The 9,384-nt window shown below is 38.7% G+C and overlaps 1 non-coding gene across 1 annotated transcript; it reads left to right on the top strand.

Annotated features, from left to right (window-relative positions):
- Nucleotides 1-8,995: 8,995 nt before the first annotated feature.
- Nucleotides 8,996-9,066, top strand: TRNAY-GUA. The gene has a single exon. It is a non-coding gene; the product is annotated as a tRNA-Tyr (tRNA).
- Nucleotides 9,067-9,384: the final 318 nt, after the last annotated feature.

The following is a 9,384-nucleotide window of genomic DNA, read 5'->3' as shown; positions in this document are numbered from 1 at the left end:
GAGGGATGAGCAAAACAGGTGAAGAGGATTAAAAAGTACAAACCAGTGATAAGTCACAAATATGTAAGGTATAGCACAGGGAGTATAGTCAACAATATTATAATAACTTTGAGGTTTTTTTGTATACTCTATCCTGAGAGCTTACTTATTTTATTTATTTCATTGAAGTATAGTTGACTTATAATACTGTGTTAATTTCAGGTATATGACAAGAGATTCAGTTTTATATATATACATGTATACATATATATATATATATATATATATATATATATATCAGTTCAATTCAGTCTCTCAGTCATGTCAGACTGTTTACAAACCCAGGGACTGCAGCACGCCAGGTTTCCCTGCTGCTGCTGCTGCTGCTAAGTCGCTTCAGTAGTGTCCAACTCTGTGCGACCCCATAGACGGCAGCCCACCAGGCCCCATCGTCCCTGGGATTCTCCAGCAAGAACACTGGAGTGGGTTGCCATTTCCTTCTCCAATGCATGAAAGTGAAAAGTGAAAGTGAAGTAGCCCAGTCATGTCCGACTCTTAGCAACCCCATGGACTACAGCCTACCAGGCTCCTCCATCCATGGGATTTTCCAGGCAAGAGTACTGGAGTGCCAGGCTTCCCTGTCTATCACCAACTCTCAGAGCTTGCTCAAACTCATGTCCATCAAGTTAGTGATGCCATCCAACCATCTCATCCTCTGTCGTCCCCTTCTCCTCCTTCCTTCAATCTTTCCCAGCATCAGGGTCTTTTTCAGTGAGTCAGTTCTTCACATCAGATGGCCAAGGTGCTGGAGCTTCAGCTTCAGCATTAGTCCTTCCAATGAATATCCAGGACTGATTTCCTTTAGGATGGACTGGTTGGATCTCCTTGCAGTCCAAGGGACTCTCAAGAGTTTTCTCCAAAACCACAGTTCAAAAGCATCAGTTCTTCAGTGCTCAGCTTTCTTTATGGTCCAACTCTCACATGCATACATGACTACTGAAAAAACCATAGCTTTGACTAGACAGACCTTTGTCAGCAAAGTAATGTCTCTGCTTTTTAATATACTGTCTAGATTGGTCATAGCTTTTCTTCCAAGGAGCAAGCATCTTTTAATTCCATGGCTGCAGTCACCATCTGCAGTGAATTTAGAGTGTAAGAAAATAAAATCTGTTACTGTTTCCATTGTTTCCCATCTATTTGTCATGAAGTTATGGGACCAGATGCCATGATCTTAGCTTTTTGAATGTTGAGTTTTAAGCCAGCTATATAGAAATAAAAGCTATATAGCTGGCTTAAAACTCAACTTCAAAAATATATATAAATATATATATATATATAAAATATACATGGGCTTCCCTTGTGGCTCAGAAGTATGCTTTTTCACATTCTTTCTAAGTTCCCTTATTACAAAATATTGAATATAGTTCCCTGTGCTATACTATAGGTTCTTGTTGGTTACATATTTTACATATAGTAATGTATATATATTAATCCCAAACTTCTAATTCATAACCTCCCCTTTTTCCATTTGTTAATCAAAATCTGTTTTCTGTCTGTGTGTCTATTTTCATTTTGCATATGTTAATTTCTTTTTTTTTAATTCCACATGTAAACAATATCATATGATACTTTGTCTCACTTCATTTAGTATGATAATTTATAATAATTTTGGTGTGTAATCTAAAAAAAATCAAATCATTATATCATATTGTATATAACTGAAAGTAATATGTTAATTATACTCCAATAAAAAGACAACAAAAATATGTTAATTAAGGTGAGAGATTTGATAGCAAAGGGGAAAATGGAGAAAAGTGAACCAGGGAAGTTAAGTAAGGTCCGGCACTGAAGGCCTTGTGTGTGGGGCCTGTCAAATATGTTGACCCTAAAAGAAATGGAACCTTTGAAGGGTTTGAAGCAAGAGATCATATGTCTAAATTACATACCTAGAATATATGAATTAGTGTGAAGAAAAAATTTAATGGTACTGTACTGGATATAGAAAGAATAGTTGGGGACAATTGCAGTAGGAAGGAAACAATTTTGTATTGACTATGGCAGTGGCAGTGGAGATGGAGAGAAGACTGATTTGAGAAACATTTAGGACGTAAAATATACTCACAGTGCTGAGCTCTTCATTGGAGGAAAGGGTCATGGGTGCTAATGTTGGAAACAGCGGAAGGGATCCAATTTAGGGGGACAATAGTGAATTCACAGATGTTGACTTCCAGGTGCCTTTGAGGCATCAAATTAGGGATATTGGGACCCTAGTTGGAAATATACTTTTGGAGTCCAGAAATTTCTCAGTCATTTATATGTTCAAACTGTTGAACTGCACTCAGATCTATTTTAACTGGATGATCCTCTTGCGTTGTTACACCATGCAGCTAGTCTCGACAGGATGTGGCTGATGAACTTCATTTACTGAGAAAGCACACAGCTGAACTTATTCACAGTTGGGGCTTCGTTTGATGGATATTTCAAAACAGTGAAAGAGTCCAAGGAATTGATAGTATCATCAAGAGTGCGTTGAAATATGAATAGCAGACTATAGTAAAATTGGAGATACTTGGAGGCAGGGAAGAAGTAAAGATGATCAATGGACTTCAGAAGCCAATGAAGTCATAGATAAAAGCAGCTAGACTCAAAATGGATTAAAGATCTAAATGTAAGACCAGAAACAACAACAACAAAAAAAACCTCCTAGAGGAGAACACAGGCAAAACGCTCTGACATAAATCACAGCAGGATCCTGTATGACCCACCTCTGAGAATAATGGAAATAAAAGCAAAAATAAACAAATGGGACCTAATTAAACTTAAAAGCTTCTGCACAACGAAGGAAACTATAAGCAAGGTGAAAAGACAGCCTTCAGAATGGCAGAAAACCATACCAAACAAAGCAACTGACAAAGAATTAATCTCAAAAATATACAAGAAACCCCTGCAGCTCAACTCCAGAAAAATAAATGACCCAGTCAAAAAAAATGGGCCAAAGAGCTAAACAGACATTTCTCCAAAGAAGACATACAGATGGCTAATAAACACATGAAAAGATGCTCAACATCACACATTATCAGAGAAATGCAAATCAAAACCGCAATGAGGTACCATTTCACACCAGTCAGAATGGCTGCTATCCAAAAGTCTACAAGCAATAAATGCTGGAGAGGGTGTAGAGAAAAGGGAACCCTCTTACACTGTTGGTGGGAATGCAAACTAGTACAGCCACTATGGAGAACAGTGTGGAGATCCCTTAAAAAACTGGAAATAGAACTGCCATATGACCCATCAATCCCACTGCTGGGCATACACACCAAAGAAACCAGAGTTGAAAGAGACACGTGTACCCCTATGTTCATCACAGCACTGTTTACAATAACCAGGACATGGAAGCAACCTAGATATCCATAAGCAGATGAATGGATAAGAAAGCTGTGGTACATATACACAATGGAATATTGCTCAACTATTAAAAAGAATGCATTTGAATCAGTTCTAATGAGGTAGATGAAACTGGAGCCTATTACACAGAGTGGAGTGCATTAGAAAGAAAAACACCAATACAGTATATTAACACATATATATGGAATTTAGAAAGATGGCAACAATGACCCTATATGTGAGACAGCAAAAGAGACACAGAGATAAAGAATAGACTTATGGACTCTGGGAGAGGGCAAGGGTGGGATGATTTGAGAGAACAGCATTGAAACATGTATATTACCATATGTGAAACAGATCACCTGTCCAGGTTCAATGCATGAGACAGGGTGTTCAGGGCTGGTGCACTGGGATGACGCTGAGGGATGGGATGGGGAGGGACGTAGGAGGGGGGTTCAGGATGGGGGACACATGTACACCCATGGCTGATTCATGTCAATGTATGGCAAAAACCACTACAATATTGTAAAGTAAAATAAATAAATAAAACTGAAAAAAAAAAAAGGCAGCTAGAATGGGGGAAGTTTGAGACCAGTATGGGATGTGCTATAAATCTAATTGAAGATGAAATAGTTCCAGGTGGCAGCAAGATGTCTCATAAGAGTGAATGAGATGGTGGAGTGTAAAGGACACTCATCGGCAGCGGGACCAAAGAAATGGGGAAAACACATGTTGAACATTCCATGCTCCCTAAGCAATGATGAAGGGAAGGAATAAGTGGTTATTCAAATAAAAACACAAAGACGTGTGTACTATTTCCTTGCTCAAGAATATCAAAGAAACTAGAGCATATGCTATTCCAGGAACTGTAAAGACTTTGTTATAATAAACCCTTTGGGGTCTCTCCATTTTGGATTTCAGTGCAAAATACTTATACGTAAGAGCCTAGTGATTTTGGATATTTCACATTTTTAGCTAATATTACACTGATGTCTCTCATCACACACAGACACTCACACCATCCAGAAAATGCAGCATGGAAAAATATATATTTTGACAGCTTTGATCATTAGGAAGCAAATATGACAATCATAAGAGATTTCCTAGGAGGCTCTTGGACAGAGAAAGGAAATGTAATTAAGATGTTGAATAATTTAATGACGTCCACTCTCTAGAGCTTATCTTTTACTGCAGTTGCTATTTCCATATTCTATTTTCCAGCCAGCAATTTTTTCATGAGTTGTGATATTCACTTGAAACCTTAATCATTCGCAGAGATCCAACTTTAAATGGAAACTAGGGCTTTTCCCTCCACCTGAAACTCACTTGAAAGAAGGATGGCTGCTGTGTCAACTGCTTTCAAGAATTATGGAGGGCAGGCCAAGGAAAAGGCTTAAGAATAATGTAATAGTTGTTCTTTAGTTTTTTTAAAAAATGTTCTAAGGCACTAGTTATCAAGACTTTCCCTATGAAAACTTCAAAGCTCAGTTTTCAGATCCTAGATTAAGATGCTGGATAAACGCACAGTATGATCTAGGTAAGGATCCCTAATAAAGACCCTGTCATCATAAAATGAGCAATTGGCAGCAACTGAAACAATGTAGCTACAAAGTAAGCAGGAAGAAAAATTTTCACACTCAAAACTCTAATTTGAACAATTCTAATAATTTTCACATTGCTTTTAGTGTTTCTTTAATGACTTTATTTACCAAGTTCTATCACTTTTACCTAACACTTTTTCCTTTGCCCCTGACTTTAAAACATAATTTTCATTCAGTCCCAATTTGCACCCTTAAATTTGTCTCTATCAGTCTCCTGACTATATTACTGTTTCAATGCAGTCTTTACTTTGTGATATTTCTCAAATTGCCTCCTTAATTTTGCAAATGCTTTCCTTCCCCAAAGTGAAGTTACAGTGATTGGTCTTATTCCACCATTGTTTTTTTCAACTTTAGCAGAAAAATGTCCCCCTATCCCATAGATACATTTTGTGATAATTCCAGGAACCTATGAATATGTTACATGACAAAGGGAATTAAGGTTGTAAATGGATTACATTAGTAATCAGCTGACTTTAAAATAGAGAAATTACATTTTTGTTATCTAGTCGCTAAATCACGTCTGACTCTTTGCAACCCTATGGACTTTAGCCCACCAGGTTCCTCTGTCCATGGGATTCTCCAGGCAAGAATACTAGAGTGGGTTGCCATTTCCTTCTCCAGGAGATCTTCCTGATCCAGGATTCAAACCCCCATTTCCTGTATTGGCAGGCAGATTCTTTACCACTGAACCACCAGGCAAGTCCTAGGGAGTATACATTATCCTGACATCATTGTAAAAGTCCTTAAAAGGAGAGAAAGGAGGTAGAGGAGGGCAGAGTTAGAGATATTTGGTGATGCTACACTGTTTCCTTGAAGATGGAGGAAGGGGCTTTGAGCCAAGGAATGCAAGTGACCTCTAGAAGTTGGAAAAACAAACAAGTGTTTTTCTAGATACTCTAGAAGGAACCTGTCAACACTTTGATTACAACCCCAGAAGACCCACTTCAATCTTCTGACTTTCAGAACTGTAGTATATGTTTGTGTTCTTTTAAGCCACTGCATTCGTGAAAATTTGCGAGTAAAGTAATGCTCAAAATTCTCCAAGCCAGGCTTCAGCAATACGTAGACCGTGAACTTCCAGATGTTCAGGCTGGTTTTAGAAAAGGCAGAGGAACCAGAGATCAGATTGCCAACATCTGCTGGATCATGGAAAAAGCAAGAGAGTTCTAGAAAAACATGTATTTCTGCTTTATTGACCAAAGCCTTTGACTGTGTGAATCACAATTAAACTGTGGAAAATTCTGAAAGAGATGGGAATACCAAACCACCTGACCTGCCTCTTGAGAAATCCGTATGCAGGTCAGGAAGCAACAGTTAGAACTGGACATGAAACAACAGACTGGTTCCAAATAGGAAAAGGAGTACATCAAGGCTGTATATTGTCACTGCTTATTTAACTTTTATGCAGAGTACATCATGAGAAATGCTGGGCTGGAAGAAACACAAGCTGGACTCAAGATTGCCAGGAGAAATATCAATAACCTCAGATATGCAGATGACACCACCCTTATGGCAGAAAGTGAAGAGGAACTCAAAAGCCTCTTGATGAAAGTGAAAGAGGAGAGGTAAAAAGTTGGCTTAAAGCTCAACATTCAGAAAACGAAGATCATGGCATCTGGTCCCATCACTTCATGGGAAGTAGATGGGGAAACAGTGGAAAACAGTCTCAGACTTTATTTTTTGGGGGCTCCAAAATCACTGCAGATGGTGACTGCAGCCATGAAATTAAAAGACGCTTACTCCTTGGAAGGAAAGTTATGACCAACCTAGACAGCATATTCAAAAGCAGAGACATTACTTTGCCAACAAAGGTTCGTCTAGTCAAGGCTATGGTTTTTCCTGTGGTCATGTATGGATGTGAGAGTTGGACTGTGAAGAAGGCTGAGCGCCGAAGAATTGATGCTTTTGAACTGTGGTGTTGGAGAAGACTCTTGAGAGTCCCTTGGACTGCAAGGAGATCCAACCAGTCCATTCTAAAGGAGGTCAGCCCTGGGATTTCTTTGGAAGGAATGATGCTAAAGCTGAAACTCCAGTACTTTGGCCACCTCATGCAAAGAGTTGACTCATTGGAAAAGACTGATGCTGGGAGGTATTGGGGGCAGGAGGAGAAGGGGACGACAAAGGATGAGATGGCTAGATGGCATCACTGACTCGATGGATGTGAGTCTGAGTGAACTCTGGGAGTTGGTGATGGACAGCGAGGCCTGGCGTGCTGCGATTCATGGGGTCGCAAAGAGTCGGACATGACTGAGCGACTGAACTGAACTGAACTGAATGGTAAAATAACACCCAAGTTTTAACTTATGGGTCTATCAGCAATTTTCAGCTTCTGAATTCTCATCTTCATTGACAATTTGCACAGATTCTCTATGCCCATCACTGACTAGCATTGTAGTTAAATCCACTGCAGCTAGTCTACTGCACAGTAGTTAGGGTTTCCTGTTACTCAGTGGCAATATCATGAAATAAAAAGTGCTCCCATAAAGGAAGCATTGGAAAACCAAGCATCAGAGAGGACAAGTCTTCCAGTAAAGCTGCAGAGAAGGATTGCTTTGTTTAACCTCTGCTCATATCACTCACCAGGCTGTCTCACCTACAGGGCTGATTTTTCCCAATTTCCAGATTTTCTTCTCCTTTACCAGATCCAGGGTCAAATCCATTTGGATGTACCTATCTGTGTTCCCCAAAGTCTGTTCAGGATTCACTCTAGGGCTGTAATAGCTCTTATTATTGTTAATTAAAACAGCGTGTGAAGTATCTCTTATTCCTAAGTAGTTCATGACTAATTGGAGGAGGTACACTGATCACCTAATTTGTCTAGTGAAAGTGAAAGTGTTAGCCATTAAGTCGTGTCTGACTCTTTGTGACCCCATGGACTGTAGCCCACCAAGTTCCTCTGTCCATGGAATTTTCCAGGCAAGAATACTGGAGTGGGTTGCCATGCCCTTCTCCAGGGTATCTTCCCAACCCAGGGACAGAACCCAGGTCTCCACATGGCAGGCGGCCTGCAGGGCTGCAGTGTGGCAATGCGGGAGACCTGGGTTTGATCCCTGCATTGGAAAGATCCCCTGGAGAAGGGAACGGCTACCAACCCACTCCCGGTAATAATTTGTCTAAGTAAATAACAATTTCCCAAAGGTATATAACTTCTAATGATTTCTAATAGTCATTTGAATCACTGGTCCTGATTAGTCCTAAGTTTAAAAAAATGGAGAAGACAAGTCTGAAGAAGAGAAAATTTGAATTATATGATACTTATAAAGGATGAAGTTTTAAATTTATATTATTGACATAATTAAGGTGCAGCTGTCAAGCATTAAGTTATTTGTCTTAAAATGATGTCAAGTTTATGAGCAACCTATCAATGTTTGCTTGCTTGGAGATGCTTCCACAGTGTGAAAAATAGCTTATCCTCCTACAAAAAGTTAAATATCTTTGTGGAATGTTACTTGATTTTGTTATTTTTTTTTCTTTCTGAAAAAGTAGAAAATTAAGTTTGTGCATCTAGAGATGGTGATTTCTAAATTGCCAATTTATTGGATTATTATTTATGAAGCTGATGTATGTGGTACATATTTCACATACTTGAACACATCTATAATTTTTATAGTATGCTGTACCATCTATAGGCAGAGACCCTGCATTATGGAACATGGATACGGGTTTGAGAAATGCATTCTTTTCAAATTAACAAGAAAAATAAACCTAGTAATCATTTTCTTCATCTTTCAACTCATAAGCCCTAAGTTCTCAGGCAGAATGTTTTAACTAGATAACAAGGATAAAATAAACATATTATCTCAAAGAACTATCATGAATACCATTACCCTGATTGTGTACCTCAGAGAATATTTTCAAAATTAATTTGGAAGAGTTAATACATTGATGATCGAGTTAGAGAATACATGTATTAGCAGTGTCCTTGTAGCGAAAAATAAATGCCACGCCACAGTTTACAGGAAACACGAGGAATAATGAAACCAACACATAAATAAAATAAATAAATAAGCAATCCCTGCCACCAAATAGCTTCCCTGGTGGCTCAGATGGTAAAGCATCTGCCTGTAATGCAGGAGACCCAGGTTCAATCCTGGCTTGGGAAGATCCCCTGGAGAAGGAAATGATATTCCTTAGATTGACGATAATCAAAAGAGGTTAAAAAAGGAAAAGGTCTTTCAGAGAAACACAGTATCACAATATTTTAAGGGATATTTTCTTCTGGGCTGGTAGCCTTTGAAAGATTCCATCATTTGTCAAGTTAGGATGAAATAAACTCAGATCAAATGGAAAAACAACAAAGCCTAGCAAAATTATTCTGAATCTTCTCTTATTACCCTTTCTTCTGGAAAGTTCAAGCAAATAACATTAGTTTTATTCTATTTGTGGAAAATAGCTATCCACTTACAACAGTCAGACATTC

This window comes from Bubalus bubalis, chromosome 4 (assembly GCF_019923935.1).
Source record: "Bubalus bubalis isolate 160015118507 breed Murrah chromosome 4, NDDB_SH_1, whole genome shotgun sequence".
Classification (NCBI taxonomy): Eukaryota; Metazoa; Chordata; class Mammalia; order Artiodactyla; family Bovidae; genus Bubalus; species Bubalus bubalis.
Note: the sequence above shows the minus strand (reverse complement) of the source record. Positions and strands in the feature narration are given on the sequence as shown.